We start from the raw sequence: 20154 nt of genomic DNA, 5'->3' as shown, positions 1-20154 counted from the left end.
AGACCATTGTACAAGCTGTTGATCGTATTTGAGTGGACTGAGGAATGCCAGCATGCATATGAAGAGTTGAAGAAGGCTCTCACCACTGCACCAATCTTACAAGCCCCAGACTGGAGCATAACATTCCATGTGCACATAGATGCCTCTAAGTTTGCTATTGGAGCTGTTCTATGCCAGCCTGGTGAGCATAACCTAGATTACCCTATGAGTTTTGCTAGCAAGCAACTCACTGAAATGGAGATGAACCATTCCACTACAGAAAGGGAAGGGTTAGCCATGGTGTTTATTGTAAAGAAATTTAGGCATTATCTTTTGGCCACACCCTTCATCTTTTTCGTTGACCATCAAGCCTTGCTTTATCTTGTGAACAAGCCATGCGCTACATGTCGCATAGCTAGATGGTTACTTCTCTTATTGGAATTTGATTTTTCTATGGTTGTACGTAAGGGAAAGCAGCACTCCATGGCTGATCACATGTCCCTCATACCCACAAGAGAAGCTGTTGGACAAGGCATACCTGATGACCTACCGGACGCTCACCTCTTTGGCCTGTCTAGCAAAAGAGACTTGTTTAGGGCCGATCTAATGCCATATTGGGCTGATGATGTAGTTCAAGTGCTAGAGAACGGTCTGCTTGAGAGACCTATTGAGAAAGCCAGGCTAAGGAGACTTATCTTAAATATCCAGCTATACCAACTAATCGCCGGCCAACTCTATAGGCTAGGACAAGATAGTTTGTTGCGTGGATGTGTGTGTGAGCATGAGATGCATGATGTATTGAGATAAGCGCATGGTGGAATAGCTGGAGGACACTTTAGTGGGGACACAACAACCTGTAACGTGCTACAATCCCAACTATGGTGGCCCACCCTATTTTGTGATGCTGCTAAATTTGTAAAACACTGCGATGAGTGCCAGAGGACTAAGGTGCCCATGCGTCCCAGGCATGCTACATCATTGTGGCAATTGATTACCTGACAAAGTGGGCAGAGGCAAGAGCCACTAGGAGGAACGATGCTAGAACCACTGCGAGGTTCTTGTGGGAGCAGGTCTTTTCACGTTTTGGTTGTCCAATTGAACTAGTAAGTGATCAGGGCATGCACTTTATTAATGAAGTGATATCCCACCTGCTCTTGACCTTCCTAATCATTCATAGAAGGTCCTCTCCCTACTACCCTCAAGCAAATGGCCAAGCAGAATCCACGAATAAAATCCTAGTTAACATGCTTACTAAAATAGTATCCACATCACGAAGTGACTGGGATAACAAATTGATGGCGGCCTTGTGGGCCTATCGTACAGCTTATAAGACGGCTGTAGGACAAACGCCCTTTAGGCTGACTTATGGAACAGAGGCCATTCTACCCTTAGAGTTCTTTGTCCCTAGCTTAAGGATAGCAACTCAAGAGCGTTGGGAGGGAAGAGAGGCTTGGACCAACCGCTTGGTGGAGTTAGAGCGTCTCACAGAGACTCGACTCTTGGCCACCCACCCTGTGATTTATGAGAAGGCACGAAGAAAGATGTGGTTTGACAAGCATGTCAAACAGCACAACTTTGATCGGGGGGCCTCGTTCTACTATACTCTGTGAAGGGTCACAAACAGAAAATGAAATTTCGAGGACTAGGACCTTTCTGAGTACGTACAATTAGTAGAACAGGCAATGTTGAGTTGGAGACACTCGAAGGTGAAGGAATAGGCTTCTTCAATGGCAGTCGCATGAAAAAGTACTATCCTCCTTCCCACCGTTGCATGAGCCACCTATGCTTGAAGCCCCTATCAACGTCTGCGTGGCCACAATTACCGAACTGACAAATCAAGATGAAGAAGCAGTGGCACCCGCCTACCTATGAATCACGGTCACCGCAGAACTGATGTATTCCTTTGATGCCTTGATCGAGAAGGTGCCGACTATAATATCTTGATGCATGACCATTGGACACGCATTGGTCAACCTAAATTACAGCCTACAAACGCTAAACTCAGCCCATTCGGGGGCAACACTTACTCATTCTTAGGAAAATGCAAAGTGGCCATCTCTATCGAGTCTGAAAGTGTACCAACCTTCTTTTATGTATTGTCAAACACTAAAGGGGCCGGTAATAAGTCACTACTAGGTCGCACTTTTAAAAAGCAGACAAACTGCAATGTGGACTATAACCTAGATCGCATCCATCTTGTGATAGGCAATGTGCGCATAGTGACTACTTTCAGCAAAGGGTTATCTTGAGCCTTCTACAATTGCAGAGCCACTGATAGAGACCCCTATGGCCACGCCCATGACCAAGCCTAGGGAGAAGGGCTGTGATATCTCACCCCACGCTCAAACTGCTATGGAGCCTAGACTGCAAAGCAAGCTGGACCAACACCGGTTGTGATTAATGAATCCCAACTCATTTATCGTCCAGAGCTAGAGATGCCCCAGATTTATCCAAGTTAGAGGAGTCGAGCATTCCCATGCTGGCTCAGATAGAATGCAGCACACCTCCTATGCCACTGGAGCCCCCTGCAGCATCTCAAAGTGCTCCTGAGTGCAAAGTCCCATCTATGACGCCATCAATGGAGTCACCACTGTCCAGCCCAATTGCACCATCACCACCAGCAGGTCTTAGGCCTTCGTATGAAAGACAAACTTTCCTTTCAGTGGCCAAGGATCTTGCTAAGACCTCGGGAGACAACGTAGTGACATGCATCAAGGAGTTAGACAACACCTTCATCACATTCGCTATGAGCTATGAGAGGCTTGACTTAGGACTTCTTGATGAACCCCTTGCTTTTGATGTTCATGCTTTGCCATGCACTTGGGAAGATTATGAGTTTCTGATTGTCAAATTCCCCAAAATTGCCGCCGAATTAATCGCTAATGGAGAAATCTCAAAGGAGCAAGTCGTTCTCAGAAGACTAATTACCTCTTACCACAAGCATGCTCGCTCTACACCTAAACAAGAACTGGAGGAGCTCACGTAGCTGGCCAACTCTACTTCTTCATTCTTACAACTATGGTATTCCTTGTGACTCTAATGGGAGAAAAAAGGGTGTCGTATCATGACCAATGTCGAGCAAAGAAGGGCAATCAAAACAATTGAACACGACCCTACTTATGTGGCACCTCTTTCATTTAGGGTTTTGGCCATTACACGCAACATACACTTAGATGACCAGGTGTTGGCCCACCCTTACATTGACCAATTCCTCACAAAAGAGGAGTTGCACATTGCTAGTCGCCTCAACTTCGGGGACATCTTTCATGATGTCTTGACCTATATCAACCAAGCTTCCATACAACCACATGAACTTGATCATCATGCCTAGCTCGAATATAACCCTAACCTCTATACTTGGTTGTTGGCCAAGTAACTTGCCCCACACAGCCCATGCAAGCCCTCCTTCTCCCATTACTAATCCTAGGAAGGATTCCCTTAAAACTTAAGGAAAAGGGGGGGAGCAAAGTGAGAGCCAAGTGATGTAGCAAGATGTATAATGGTTGAAAATGATCAACTGAATTCAAATAGGAAAGAATGCAAGGAGGAAATAGATGTTGCTTTTGAATTATTTCCAAGTTTCATGCCTCTGAATCAACACAGAAAATTGTCACATGCATTCCTTCTAAGGTTTTTGTTAGTGATGAGCCAATTCATAACGCTAATGTTGGCATGGTGTAATGACAGGCATCTATCATGGTAGGACAGGGTAAACTTTCATTCATTGAAGAGAAGCTTACAAAGTATGGAATCAGCGTTGAGACACGTGGATTTAGCCAGTTCACATTCAAGCATACCATGAATTTAGATGAAGCTATCCTGGAAGAGCTGGCCATGAAAGAGTTGGTGGACAAATGCAACCTCCGAAAGTACGTGGAAAAGGTCGGACAGACTGTAGATTACAGCATGTGCGCTGACTTCTTAAGGAGCTTTGATGAAGGAAGGAGCTGTGGCACGGTCACAGTAAGGACTGGTGACCAGGAAAGAAGGGTGCAAGTGCCCCTTAATGCAGCTATTGTCGAGAAAGCCCTGGGGATGGTGTCCAAGAAGGAGAGGCGCCCAAAAAGAGATGTGTATGCCATGATGGAAGTCAAAAAAGAGGACATGCACATGGTGGATGGAATCAATTTGGCTGACATTCCAGACCCTGTGACAAGGATGCAAGCTAAAATGGTCCACACCCTTTTCTCAGGACACAAATACAACGCACTAATGAACAAAACGGGGTGACATTGCTGGAAAGCATCGTTGCAGGAGTTCCAGAGGAGGTGGATTGGAATGGCTGTTAGCTTTCATGGATGCAGAAAAGAGAGCAACTCAGAGTGAAGCAACATGCTTCCTCTCTACATTCTACTCATTATTCATTCCATACACACTTTAGTGCATATACAACCTAAGGTCATAAAGACCATTCACACCAGAAGTAGAACCAACTTATTTAATGTACCTAACTGATCTAGCCAGACTAGCTGTGTCCACGGTCAAACACACATGAAAGAGCTTGATATTCTAACACTCCCCCTCAAGCTCAAGACACAATCTGTACTCCAAGCAGCTGTCTAAAATGTTGAGAATTAGCAATCACACTCACTAAAACATCCTCTTTGTATGGAGCTTCAGGGTCAAGGACATGCAGGTTAACTTATCCCATATGCACAATGGTGCCTACTGCAATTTCCTATTTTCCTATAAAGCATTGTACTTGCTTCCTTTCTTAATGCTATGATAGTACTCTTTTCTTTTCAGTGAAGTGTCAATGTCATTGTCCACATACACAAGATTGTGTTTATGAGTCCAAGTCTCAATCTTGGAACCTAATTCACTTGTGTAACAAACAGTGTCTTTGTCTTCTCCATCATGAGTCCACACTTCTCATTTCATCCTCCATAGCTTCCCGTTTTGCCATGCTCTAGATCCCGCATTTCTCACATAAAACCACAGAACTTATGTTTACCCAAGGACTTGGTAAAGATATCCGCTACCTGTTCATCTGTCTTTACATGCAAAAGATCAACTCGTCCTGCAAGAACCATCTCTCTGATGAAATGGTAGTGTACCTCTATGTGTTTCGTCCTGGCATGATAGACTGGATTCATAGCCAGGAGTACACTACTCAGATTATCACATAGTAACTTCACTGGATCATCTACATGTATGTCCAAATCAGCCATAAGCTTGAGCAGCCATGAAATCTCGCATGCTGCTAATGCAGCACCCCTGTACTCTGCCTCAGTACTCCACAAAGCAACCGTAGGCTACTTCTTGCTGCTCCAGCTAATCATGCCGCTACCAAATCCAAATGCATATCCACTCGTAGATCTACGGTCATATGAGCAACCTGCCCAATCTGCATCCGTGTATCCAGTCAATATCAAGGGCTTATCTCTGACATAGAATAGCCCATACTCTACAATGGATTCACCATATCTCATAATACGTCTAACTGCATCCAAGTGCGGCTTTCTAGGCTTCTGCATAAACTGGCTTATGAGCCCTACAACATAGCTCAAGTCAGGCCTAGTGATGGTCAAGTAAATCAAGCTGCCAACCATCTGCCTGTACATAGTCACATCCTCTACTTCATCCCCAGTGTTCATGTCCAGCTTGACATTCTGATCAAGAGGTGTATCCAATAGTTTACATTCAGCCATGCCATACTTCTTCAGCATCTCCATGGCATAGTGCTTTTGCATCAGCCATAACCCATTGTCAACAATAACTACCTCAATGCCCAAGAAATACTTCAGTTCTCCTAGGTCTTTCATGTCAAATTCAGATTTCAGCATCTTCATTACATGTTGTATGCCCAAGTCATCATCACCAGTGATTATCAAATCATCAACGTATATGACCGGCACTACCAAGCCACTGTCAGTCTTCTTTGTAAATAGGCTGTGATCAGCCCTGCCAATAGCAAAACCCAATCTCTGCAAGCAAGTAGTTACTGATCCTAGCATGCCAAGCTCTCGGAGCCTGTTTCAGCCTGTACAATGCCTTTTTTAGCCTCCATACATAACGCTGAAAATCAGGGTGAACATACCATTCCGGTTGAACCATATAGACATCCTCTACTAGGTCACCGTTAAGAAATGCATTCTTAACGTCCATCTACTGCAATTTCCAGCCTTTAGCAGCAGCCAAGGCAATCACAGTGCATATGGTTGCCATCTTGGCAATAGGGCTGAATGTTTCCTCATAATCAAGTCCATACTGTTGGGCATACCCCTTTGCGACCAGCCTGGCTTTGTATCTCTCCACACTGCCATCTGACTTGCATTTGATTTTGTAGACCCATTTGCAGCCAATGGTCTTTTTCCCTTCAGGCAGTGGCACTAAATCCCATGTTTTATTTTCAGTCAAGGCATTCATTTCTTCGTCCATGGCTACAAACCAATTCTCATCTTTCACTGCTTCAGCATATGTACCTGGTTCTTTGACCTCCATCACTTTTTTCATGTAAGCATAATGCTTTGCAGAGTAGCCACTGTATGTCAACCTGTCAACAGGGTATTTGACCCTCTACGAGCGTCTAAGCTGTGGTGCACTACTCGATTCCCCTCTCTCATGAGGCAGAATATACCTGCTCTGCCTTGTGCTAGGCGTATAGACAGTCGAAATACCAATTTCATTGTCTAGAGTATCACCAGACTCATAGCCAGAAGTCATTCTGCCAGGTGTCATCATACCATATGCATCCTCAATAACTTTCTCTTTTCCTTTGCTGTCCAAGACATCATGTCTCCCCCTCACTGACACACTGGTGTCAGTGGGTGGACGGTGAGCTCCTCAATCTCCCTGTCCATGGGGATACTGTCTGACTACGAGGTCCTGTCATAGCAGTGCTTTGCTGTAAATCAACTGTAGAGGCATGAGTGGAAGGCATATCCGCTGGCACTGCAACTGGTGATACAAACCAAGAGCCCATCTCATCAAAGATAACATCCCTGCTTACCAAAGTCTCCTTGGTAGAGGGATCATAGCATTTGTATGCCTTCTTCTCCTGCGAATATCCAATGAAAACACACTTATGCGCTTTGGGATCCAGCTTTTTCCTTTTCTCATCTGGAATATGCACATAAGCAAGACAGCCAAAGACTTTCATGTGACTTACATCCGGCTTATAGTCATACAACTTCTCAAACGGTGTCATCTCATGAATACCTGCAGTGGGAGTCCTATTCAGAATGTATATGGCTGTCATAACAGCCTCCACCCAATAGTAAAGCAGCATATGCTTCTCATTCATCATGGCCCTAGCAGCTTCCATCAAAACCCTATTTTTCCTTTCAGCCACTCCGTTCTCTGCAGGTGAGCTGCCTACGAATGCCATTTTCAGCCAAGAAATCATCAAATTCATTTGATACATACTCCCCACCACTATCAGATCTCAAGCAAGAGATGTAGCATTCAAACTCCTTCTCAACCTGTGCTTTAAATTGTTGAAAAACAGCAAAGACCTCATCTTTTGTTTTCAATATGTAGAGCCAAGTATAGCGACTATAGTCGTCAATGAAAGATACATAATATCTGGAACCTCCCATAGATACATTATGAGCTGGCCCCCAAACATCAGAGTGCACTAACTGCAATGGACGTGTACTTTGTCTTACATGCCTGACAAATGGCAATCGTGACTGCTTACCAAACTGGCAAGCCTCGCATACATGACCAATATCTGAATATTGGAACTTCGGTAAACCTGTAACCAGTTGTTTCTTTTGCATAATTTGCAGCCTTTGCAAATTGACATGCCCCACTCTCTTGTGCCATATTTCCAAATCCCTAACAGTGCCAGAACCATGGGCAAATATAGCTAAATTCAGCTCTAGCAAAGAAGCATCAAGAGTAAACATTCTGCCATTCCTGTGACCACGAGCTATCAACTTGTAGCCATTGCCAAACTCTTCAATAAAGTAGCCATGCTTATTGAATCTAACCTGCAAGTTCTGCTCCGTCATCTAACCAACAGATAACAAGTTCTTCGTAATTGAAGGGACATGCAATACATCATGCAAATTTTTCTTTCTGCCATTATGGACCACAAGAGGCACTTTGCCTTTCAATGCTATGTTGCGTGTCATCACCTGTGCATACATAGCCATGCTTTTCAGCCACCATATCCGTGAACCAATCACCGTGAGGGGTCATGTGATTCGACGCCCCCGAGTCAATGTACCACACTGCATCATCAGATGATTTTTCAGCAGCCTTATCTTTGACATATTGCATGGCAAATAGTCTATCACCAGAGTCATCTGCCTGACTGGACGTAGCATAATGTCCAAGCTGCTTGCCCTTCTGGTTTCCCTGCTTCTTCCAGCGGTCCTTTGCAATATGCCCATACTTTCCGTAGTAATGGCAATCCTTATCTTTATTTGGATTGTCTAACTGACGCTGCTGCTGCCATGAGCCTCTGCCCCACGGGAGTTAGATCTCCCCCTGCCTCAAAATTTTCCACCACCTCTTGCATTTGATGACGGCTGATTGCTATTACTATAGGATGCATTCTGCTGGCCTCCTCTGCCAGATGCATAGCCTCTACCACGGCTACCACGACCATGCTGATTCGAGTAAAAAACTGCATCCTTATTCTTTGAACTCCTTGACTCTGTAGGTAAGCCAAGCTTCACCTCTTCATGAATCAATAATGCAACCAGCTCATTAAAGTCAGGCATCTCAGCCCGCACAGACACTGAAGTGTCAAAAGACTTGTACTCAGGACCCAAGCCATTTAAGGTAACTGCAACCATATCCTCATCTTCAACCTGTGAACCAACATATGCTAGCTGATCTGCTATGGTCTTAACCTCTGTGACATAATCTTGTATGGATCTGTTCTTCCTCTCCATGTTATTGAATTTCTACTTCAATTGTATCTTCCTTGCACTTGTGGTTGTGCCATAGTATTTGACTAATATATTCCATGCATCTGCTCTGGGGATTTACAATTCATGATTTGCATCACCATAGCATCCGAGATACATAATGACAACCAATATAAAACCCTGCGAGCTCTTTCCGTCCAAGCTCGATGCGCTCGTCTTTGATCAACTGTAGGATTCCTTTCTGGAACTTCAAGTTCAGCCTCAACACCTGTCACTAAGTCCCAGTATCCTTTGCCTATCAGAAAGTTCTCCATGCGAAACTTCCATATTGCATAATTGTTGCTATCAAGCTTTTCTCCCACAATCTAGGTTACATTATCAGTTCTATCAACATTTGCCATGTTGTAGACCTTGCCTGACTACCTGCAAACCAAGATCTTCTTAACAGTTCAACTTTAGCCCGGAACTGTTTATGATAGTTTTCTGCAATTAACTGCAGTAAAAACCAGGGTATTTTAGCCCACTGACAAACCAAAACAACCCACAAACAAGTGGCTTAACCTATGAGTAAAGCAGTCAGTGCAAATGCTATGTATTTACTTCGGTTTGAACTCCTGCAACCTCACTGCCAGGGTACATATATGCAGTCTGAAAACTATAATTCTGTGAGTGACCAGCAGTGATTTCAAGCCCAAAACTGAGTGGTATACATGTCATACATGTCCCAAACTTCCATAGATAGCTACTAGTACATGTGTCAAGCCATGCATAGGCATAGAACCACAAAACAGTATATAACCAGCATATATGAATGTCGTAAATACATTCCCACATTTCAAACAGCCAATGCACTGGCAACAGGGATTAATTTCAGTCCCAAAAAACCATAAAAATTTGCATCACTTCCGTTTCCAATGCTCAAGCATTTAACAGTCCACATACCAAGTCTCCAAGTACCTATGGGACTAACCAAATCAACTAGTTCTTCAGGAATAACCAATTAGTGCTTTATGTCTGAAATTTTTTTCAATTTTCAGCCTGTCACAAGCTCTTAGATCAGTCCATTCCAAGCTCCAAGTTTATGTCAAAATACCCAAGAAATATGACATGTCTTCTACTAAGCATCAAGTGCTACATTCAAGCTCAATGTGCATGCCAAAGAGCATCCAAAATGCAGACATCACAAGTGTATAATGTCTCTATAACTTCAATGACAGTTCAGCCCTGTGTATTCAGATCTGTACACCTCTATTATAGCTCACACATGAGCTCCCACAAGAGCAATAGCAAGGTATACCCTTCAAGAACCTTCCTTGGTATGCATCCATGCTCTATGCCACTTGAGAAGTGCTATTTACCTTGAATCTCAGCCAATGAGAGCAGCCTGTTCATAGGCACAGTCCACACAGACTGTTCAGAGTATATTCAGATCAGATTTCTGGTGATGATGATGAATGCCCACTTGTTGATGCTCAATGGAGCTTTGGTGAGTCTCCAGACAAGCCACACTCTTGTTGATGCTCAATGGAGCCTTGATGAGCAGTCCATGTACTGAATCTCAGCCATGGAGTTCAGCCTGAAAATAGGCGCAAACACGCTGGCTGGCTTGACCTCTACTGCTGCACGTTTTGCTGATTATTATAATGATAAGGCACTCGTTGGTGCTCAACCAGTCCTTGGGAGACTCCTCAGCAAGCCACAGCTCTTGCTTCAAGCAATGAGTCTCCAATGCTTCACAATACATACCTCTGTGTGACCATTGATGAAAATGACTATCAGTCCTCTTCCTTTCCCAGCTCTTCAGGTCAATCTTCAAGTCTTCTTCTTGAGTGCATTCAACCAGTGAGCCCATTCATGGCTCTGATACCATGTTAGCTTTCATGGATGCAGAAAAGAGAGCAACTCAGAGTGAAGGAACATGCTTCCTCTCTACATTCTACTCATTATTCATTCCACACACACTTTAGTGCATATACAACCTAAGGTCATAAAGACCATTCACACCAGAAGTAGAACTGACTTATTTAATGTACCTAACTGATCTAGCCAGACTAGCTGTGTCCAGCTCATGTCGGTCAAACACACATGAAAGATCTTGATATTCTAACAATGGCTTTGTCCAGAAAACAAATGCGCTCCTGGCTCCAGCCGCAACACCAGCTGGTGGGGAATCTCCGGCCTCTACCGCACGATCCGCAAGAAAAAAGCCTGCCACAAAAGCCTCTACAATCAGATAGGAAGGTGTCCTGACGGCAATCATTGATGAGGCCATCAAGGATGCCAGTGTAGATGAAGAGCAAGCTGTGCACCGAAGCTCACCTCACCGCGAGGAAGGAGACTTGAGCGAAAAGACAGTAAGTGACAAAGGAGAGCCGAAAATACCACCCACTCAAACGGCCAAACCACGAAAGCAAAAGAAGACTGACAAGAGCCAGAAGAAGAAGGAAGAAATACTGAGCAAAGAAGAGCGAGCCGAGGTGAAGTGGGCTCAAGGAGAGTCAAGGAGGGTGGAGGAGGAATGAAGGAAAAAGGAAGAGGAAGAACTCGAAAGAGTTAGAGAATAATCAAAAAGGGTAGAAGAAGAGAGGCAAAGAAGGGTGGAGGAGGAAGCCGGCGAGCTAAGGATGAAAGAACTGGCTGAGTTGGCAGAGGCCACTCGCAGATTTGTTGAAGAAACCCACGGGGGAGGAGAGATCAACCCTTTGAGTCCCCACCATGAGGCTGAAGCAAGTGGCAATGTGGAACTGCCAAACTAGAAAGGTACGAACAGATAGTAGCTCAAGAAGGCGAGCCAACCGAGCGACAAGAGGATACCCTAGCTTCTCATCTATGGTATGGACTTGAGGAATAAGACAAATTGGAGAGAGAGATAGAGTTCCTGGCATAGGAAAGGCCGGCAATCCCCATAGCAGAAGCACAAAGGCTGCAACATGAGGCACAACGACTGCAAGGTGCATTGGAGATTGCCCAAGGAGACACAGAGGCCCTCATGGCCATGGCCTTCACACAAAGAAGATTGCACCTTACAAAGATCCAAAGCCACAAGCATCTTGTGAAAGAAAAGTCAAAACTAATTGTTGAGGTAGAATAGAGATTCAGCATTGCAAATCAAGCAAAAGAAATTGCTCAACTGGCTCAGAAATCTAGGGAGAGGAACCAACTCTGGTTCTTAACAAATGAGCAGCAGCAGGTGGTGACCACCTTGGCAAGTGAGCTGGAGGAGGGAAGAATGAAGATGGACGAGAGAGCCAGCGAGTGGGAACAGAACAATTTTGAAAGAGTTAGGCAATTAACGGAACACTTGGCGGTGGCTGAGTGCAAGAGAGTGCTTGCCGAGTCCAGGGCAGAAGGTGCCGATGTATGCGCCAATGCACAAAGGCAAGCCTTCCTTAGCACATTACTACATGTCACCCAAGCAGAGGGCAATGATTCAGTGGAGAAGGTAAGAAGGAAGCTAGAATTGACTACCCAAGCACTAAGGTATGGCCTTCAAGAGCGGGAGCTTCCAACAGGCACACGAATCACAAAATAGCAGCAATTTCACTACCTACGTCGTGTCGGCCTCTCCACTGTTGAGCTTAAGGAACTTGGGTTCGAAGAACATGAGCAGCCATCACCACCACCACAAGTGGCCCCAGCAGCAGTGGCCGAGCAGAATGTCGAAGAGGGTCTGGACTTTGAGCAAGATGCTGAAGAAGAGCAACAAGGAATGCCCAGTCCGCCTCTACCAGACCTCCCGCGCCTAAAGAGCCCGAAGATGCCCACATGCCTGAGTGCATTGTGGTAGCCAGAAGAAGAAGACAGGAACTGGCAGAGGAAGCCCAACACAGAGTATGATCACTGCCAAGACAATTCCCTAAAGAGTCAGTGCCACTACGGGGGGATTCCCATCTTATCGATTGGCCTCAAGAATTGGTCATATGGTGTGAATTGGTCATTTGCTTATCCACGCCTCTGGACCGTGCGTTGCCTCTAGGCATTCTAGCCAAGATCAAGGATCTAGCTAATGATCTTGCAAATAGGTGGATAGAGGAAAGAAGACTCATAATAACTAGATGGGCAAGAGCCTGCAGATTACTGGTAGGACAAGGTAAACAGGGTTCCCAAAACCGTCCAAGGCTACAAGGCGCAGCCAAAGTGGCGGAGGAGGATTTGGGATACCAATTTTGACGCCTGGACCGCCTTCTATAGCTCGCTCCCTGAAGAACACAACGACCCCATCTACATGCCCTACCCCCATAGGCATGGAGTTGACTATGATCGAAACATTCATGGGGATTTTGACTTTCCTAAGATATATAACGTTAATGCCCGGAGCCCTGAGGAATGCCTAGTCTTTAGGTTAGAGGATCTCCTCCCATCTATCAACCATTTCCTCGAGGATTTTTCTTCTTACCCAGATCCAGCCTTCTTAACCACCTATAATTATCTTAGGCTTATCAAGTTCTTACTAATCCAGAGGCCCACAGCTGAGGAAGCCCACCTCCCTCCACTATTTTGGGACATCAACCTAGGGATAGATAGTAGAGCCATGACTAGATTGATGATGAGGGGAACCCTGCTTCCCTCCTTTTTCCTAGAAATCTTAGAAGATATGAATGATACCCGCTTCACAAGGTGCAATCATCCCTTCTTGTCATCCACACCTCTGAAGGCCCGAGCCGCTATTAAAGAATATCTACAAAGTCACGCATTCCTATCCCAATGCTTGCGACCACCTCGTAATCCGGCCGAAGGTGATAGGCATTAGCCAGGACACCTTCCTTGTATGCAATTCTTTTATTTTTTATTTTTTTAAAGCACGAGGGCTCACTTCTCTCACTACACCTAGTGTTCACCCCTAGCCTCTCCCCCACTTCACGCTTAGGGCACATCAAGGGTAGGACATCGAGACCTGGTTTTGCACTGCACCTTCAATAACACACGAACTAGGTCCTCAAGTGTGGAACACTACCAAGGGCTTACCCAAGGTTAGACCCATCTCCCAGTTCCACTACACATGCACTTATACCACAGTGTGAGACAGACACACCCCTTAGGGAGTGCACAACTTTCTCTTATAGGCTATGATCGTGACTCAGTGAATGGCTATCCAGCTAAAGAAGATCATCCATGACGTCTTCTAATGTCCAAGAATTTTTCTCTGAGTTGGACAGCACACTACTACTACAACTTCAGGAAAAACTTCTACGTATTCCGATGGTTGGATGGACCAACATGCTTGATGTAGCTAACCATCTGCCTGTTGATGGCTACCATGACTGAACCGAATCAAGCAGAAGGAAAACTCAGTGATGGACTCACCATTGGCATAGAACTTGGAGCCTCATCTTCTCCAAATGATTAGAGATCCCCAGGTTTAACAGCCGTCATAGAATGGGAGCTACAACTGTGTGACAAATGCCGAGCATCTTCATGAAGTCTAAAGCATGCCAGAATCTCTCCCAATCATCACTAATCAAACTCCATCACCTCTCATTCACAACAACACCTTTTGATTGTGGTCATCTACCCACCAGTTCCACTTAGCAACAACCCCACTACTCCCCACCACAGTGCCATGGGACTGGCACTCAGCTAGGAGGGGGGTAATGTTTACCGCAACATAGAGGATCAGAAAATGGAGCAGAGGAGCGAGAAAATGGAAGAAAGAGATAACTCAAAGGGCACAAGACAAGGGAAGGAAAAGGCACCCCGGACAGACCCTGAAAATTTTGAATGACGACCACCCCAGAAGGCCTCAATGTCGCCTCGAGAAAAGAAAAGAGTAAAAGTGCACCATCAATTGTGAAAGTACTCTCGAATCCTTGTAAAAGAGTGCCAGGCTCACTCCTGTGAAAATTGTATGCATTAATTGGGAATGGGATAAGTTAGAACGGCGGGAAATAGGAAAAGAGGGCCTAGGCTAATGGCCGGCCATGTAAAAAGTGGGGTGACCGCCCAAAAAGTAGGGCATGTATATAAAGTTCAAAAGTGAATGAGAAGCTCATTCTTGTGTGTGGCCAAAGATTCTTCTTCTTCTTCTCTTGTTTCTTGCCTTCTTGCTTGTGCTTGAGTGAGGGATTGAGGGAGTGTGAAGGAGTGAGGGAGTGAGTGTGAAGGAGTGAGGGAGTGAGTGTGTGAGAGTGAGAGATCGTGGAGAAGAAGCCCCCCATCTTCTCTCTTCATCTTCACTTCTTCTCTTCTCTTCTCTTCTCTTGCACGGCTATGGAGGATGAAGCTTGATGGAGAGGGCTTGAGGTTTCTTGAGCTTGCCACAAGGATCATGGAACTACCGGAGTGCAAGAGAGAGCGATCGAGCATCAAGGTAAGCTCACTACACCCATAAGGTAGGCAATGCGCATCAGCTATGTGAGAGGTAGCCATGGCCGCTCGGCTTGAAATGCTTGATCACAATAAGCGGTCCGTAGGTCTCGGGGTAGAGCTTCATAGCTCCCCTCCATCTATTTAACCGAGCCAATCTAGGATCAAGTTGTTACTCCTAGGGGGGGAACTAGATAAACACTAGGGGGAACATGATTTCTCTAAGAAGAATTAAGAGAACTTAAGGTTGGAAAACCCCAGGAAGAAGAAGAGTATTGCATGCACTATGGTCCTGTTAGCAAAAATCCTTGCTAGGTAAACCCTAAGATACGTATATATTGTTTATGTTAAGTTTAAGGTGGAATGCACCCTAGGCAAAAAGAATGAGTGCTAAGAAAAATTTTGTATAGTATCGTACTCCAGGATGAAAGGTTAGAGAGCTATTGTGTAGTAGACATTTGGACCTAAAACACACCCTTTGAAATAGGACCTAAGTTATGATGAAACTTAATGACTAGCAAAGAAGGCTTGGAGTCCAGCCGTATAAACCCTAAGGGGAAGAGCCACCTAAGCTGATTAGGTGATTATTATCTTAGAAGGATTTCTACCTTAGAAAAGGTTGTGTGTAAATTCCTTGAGCAAGTGTTTTGATACATCCAAGTTAAATTCTGGTTGTGCATGCAATGGGATTGCGATGCCTTGAAGCGAGAGGTTGTGCATTCAAACTGCTCGTTAATGTGGTTTTGGATGTTAATCCAAGTGGGGTGTGGTTGATGATTTCATGGCCGGGTCTGTGATGATTGACTACCATGGGAACAAAGGATGTTTTCTTAGAAGATGACATTGGGCTAGTTGCCTTGATTGTGCTTGATTCTTAAAAGGATTAATTAAGGAAGGATTCCTCTAGTCTGACTCCCCCGGCTAGCAGTGATGCCCTATACCAAGGGGGTAATTTTATTTTCCGCACCGAGAGCTTGGACCAACTTCTACTGCGAGAGGTCTCTCCGCAGGGTTTACGTTTAGGAGACACAATGCTAAGGGTGCCCGAGGGGACATAGGCTGTAAATCCCTTTCACTGCCTAACCCCCTACGTGACTCAGGATGGGATCTTGAGGCTCTGGATACTAGCTGCAAGGCAGAATCTTGGAAGGATAAACCTTCAGGTTTTTATTTTTGGGATACGAAAGGATTATTTTTGTGGAGGCAGAAAGGGACACTTAATTCTCCTGTATGGGCAGGAGACAAACATTAACATGAAGATAAGTTAAGGAATTGTTTGATCTTGTTTTGTCTTGTCTTTGTTTTCGTGCCCTAAATTACATAAAGGAACTTATGATTAACGGGTTAATTAATGAAGCTGCTTTTGCATGTCAAACATAATGTGGTAGGTAATTAGATAACTAAGCAAACCGAGGAAAGTGCGGTGGACATGACTTGGGTCGTTGCTATGAAAGGGTGGTCCTGGTTAGCTAGGAAATTTTCTCAAAAGATGTGATAACGAGACTATGAAGACCTAGCATCAGTAGAGCTAGAATCCCGATTTATGTTGTTTTAGGGGAAAGGAATAGGACTATGCCTTATGGGAGAGAGGTTGAGCTTCGCATCCCTCTCGTTTCCCATTCTCCATGAACCAAGTGCAGCATAAATCCACTTCGACTCTGTTGCTCCTACGCAAAGTGGGTCATCTGGATCTTGACGCTAGCTACTTCCTAGAGATTTTGCTGATAGGAAATGAACCCTGATTTCAGGTCGGTCCTAAGTGGGAATGGCCGGACACTTCCACTCTCGGGGCAGACTCGGGAAGACCTAGATAGCAAACCCTGTGACATTCCTTGTGAGTGCCAGGCGATGCTTTCTAGACTCTCTTCCCGATGGGCTGCTAAGACATGTCCCACAAGTGGATGAGCGGACATGTTACAGAGGTCGCTTGAGCTTTCATCAAGAATCGTGGAGCTACCGGTGTGCTTGAGGGAGGAGGCAACTCATTCGGGCATTGAGGTAAGCTCACTACACCCTGGTAGGATCGAAGGCACATTAGCTTGAAACGCTTAAACGAATAAGCGGTTCATGGGTTTTGGTGATTGAGCATGAGCTCCCTCTACATTTTGGTTCTATTGCCAAGACTAAGAATTCAAGCTTGAGCACCTGCACGCCTCAAATCAAGCATCGAAGTAAGGGTTTCATCCCCAAACCGGAGCCTGAGATAGGTAGGAAGTTTTGGGTCTTTAATCTTCACAACAAGTAAGTATTTTGGTTATTTTGGTGGTTTGATGATTAGGAGAGTAGGAGAAATAATTTTAGTACTTTTCTTTTGATTCTTGTTGCATTTAGAGCAGGTTAGGATTAAGAAATCGGATTGGAAAAGTGTAGGGTTTGCTGCTGTAAAACAAACCCAAACAGGGCACAAATCAAGAAAAACAAGAAAAAAAGAGTGCTCAAGGGGATTAAGGTCGACAAGTGAGTGATTAGGAGTGGCAATACCTTTTTCGATGGGAAGGGGTTTAATAGCCAAGAGGCCAAAGGAGAGCTCATTTGAAACCCTGGTTGTGAGAGAGAGAGAGAGAGAGCTCCATTGCGTGGATTTGCTTCGATCTTGCCACCGACAAGTTTGTTGCTCATTACAAGTACATCAAACCCTTCTCCTTCATCCATAGATATGATCTAGAAGTGCTCAATTATTTCCTTACCGTGAATCTAGCAGTTTGTCAAATTTTTTGTCAATTCAATAAGAAATGTGGCACGCTCGGCCCCATCCGAGCGGCTCACTTTGGGCCCGAGTCCTAGACTCGGCCCTCGGCCTCTTATCTTTGGCCAACTCAGCCCGGCCAACTCAACCTTCCTCACTTGGACACACAGCCACTCGACCCACAAGGATTCATCACAGCCAATGAGCTACACATTCGGATATTCCAATTAGGTCTAGTTCCCCTCGGCCCACCCCATTCAACCTCGACTGCCCAGGCAATCCCATTTGGTCACTCGACCTTCGACCATTCGGCCTCGGTCCACTTGTGCCACGTGTCATTCGAACATTCTAATTTGGCCCAATTCCTCTTGGCCCTCATCCATTTGGCCCATTTTCCAAATTATACACTCAGCCCTTATAATTCTAACCTATTGGGCCAAATTTGATTTTTCTCAAATTTTTTAAATTCTAGTGTAGAGGCAATCTACCGCCAAGACTCACGGACCGCTTATTGTTCAAGCATTTCAAGCGAGTACTAATGGCTACCTCTCACATAGCCGACACGCTATCCCTCTCTAAAGTGTAGTGAGCTTATCTTAATGCCCACCGATTGAGTTGCTTCCTCTCTTAAGAACTCGGATAGCTCCATGATTCGTGATGCACCCTCAAGTATCCTTAAGCCTCTTTCTTCAAGTTCCATCCTCCATAGCCACGTGAGAGACAAGAGAAGAGAAGAGAAGAAGAAGAGAGGAAATGGGGGAGGGCTTCACCTCCAAGATCCCTCAATCACTCACACTCCCTCCCTCAAGCACTCACAAGCAAGCAAGAGAACAGAAGAAGAGAAGAAGAGAAGAAGAAGAGTCCACTTTGCCACACACCAAAGAATGAGCTCTCATCCACTTTTTGAACTTTATATGAAAAACCCTAAATCCCTTTTGGGTAGTCATCCCCTTATCCCCTTTTTTACATGGTAGTCATAGCCTAGAACCTTTTTCCCATTTGTCCTCCTCTCTTCCTAGCTTGGTCCTCCTACCCATTCATGGTTACAAATTGCATAGAAGGGAGCCTAGCGCTCTTTTACAGAGGATTTGGCTGCGCCTTTATATTTAAAGGTGTGCCTTCTTGCTTTTGGCTTCTTGCAACTTCCATGGTTGTGTCTTGGACTCCTAGTGGTTGTTCCCATACTTTTAGATTTCCTTCAGACCCACTCTTTTGTAGGGCGCCTTTTCTTATTTTTGCATTGTGCTTTTCCTCTTGATGTTTGGTTTTCCACTTCCTTTGCTCTGCAATAAACATTACCCCCCTCCTAGTTGAGTGCCAATCCCATGGCACTGCTGGGTGGTGAGGGTGGATGGTGTTGCTAGAGTAGCCAGGTGGCTTTTTAAGTTTGTATACGATCCTTGGTGGATCGTGTGTTTGAGAGATTTATGGATCTGGAAGGCCCTTGAGTTTGGAATGAGCCCTAGTGTTGGAGGGATTTATGGAACTCGAAGAGCCCTTGAGTTTGAAATGAGCCCTAGTATCGGAGGGATTTATGGAATTGAAGGGCCCTTGAGTTTGGAATGAGCCCTAGTGTTGGAGAGATTTATGGACCTAGGAGGCCCTTGAGTTTGGAATGAGCCCTAGTGTTGGAGGATGTGTTGAAGAGATTTATGCCTTTGAAATTGAATATCCTGTTGGACATATCCCTTTTTTGGCCCTCCGCACTTGCCTTCTCTTGCATTGTTTCAAATGAGCTTCTTCATTCACTTTTCAACTAGGGCTGTCGCATCTCATCGCCCCTTTCTGTGTTGTGCTTGCATGGGGGCATGTTGCATAAGATGGGGAGTGCATTGCATGGATGATGGGGCCTCTTGAGCTGGTGGTCAAGGTCTTTGTTTGTACCTGGAAAGAAAAGAAGGTGCACTACTTGGGGGTGTTTTTTCCTTATCATGGAGTACGTGGTGCCCACACTTGTGGAACTGGGAGATGGGTCCAAGTCCTCGGTGGTGTCCCACACTTGAGGACCCAGTTTGTGCATAGGGGAGGTGCGATGCATGGGACTTAGGGTGACAAGTCTAACCATAGGCAAGAATTACCTTCCTAGGTATTTCCTATCCTTGATGTGCCCTAAGCATGTGTCATGGGAAATTCAAAGGGCTACGGGGGTTAGACACAGAGCCGGCCAACCGAGGCCACCGGACGCACCTAACTTGAGAACCCATAGGTGCAGTTACTGTGATCTATGTGGAACTTGCGGGTTTTGCGTGGTGTCTTTTTTTTGCCCAAGTTAGATAGTCGTGACAGAAGTTAGTTTTCATCATTGGAGTGAGGTGGAGAAGGGGGCTTAATAGATGTGTTAAGAAACTGGTAGCTTTGGAG

The sequence above is a fragment of the Lygodium microphyllum genome, chromosome 26 (assembly GCF_053477565.2).
Source record: "Lygodium microphyllum isolate KBCC chromosome 26, Lygodium_microphyllum_v1.1.10, whole genome shotgun sequence".
Lineage (NCBI taxonomy): Eukaryota > Viridiplantae > Streptophyta > Polypodiopsida > Schizaeales > Lygodiaceae > Lygodium > Lygodium microphyllum.
Note: the sequence above shows the minus strand (reverse complement) of the source record.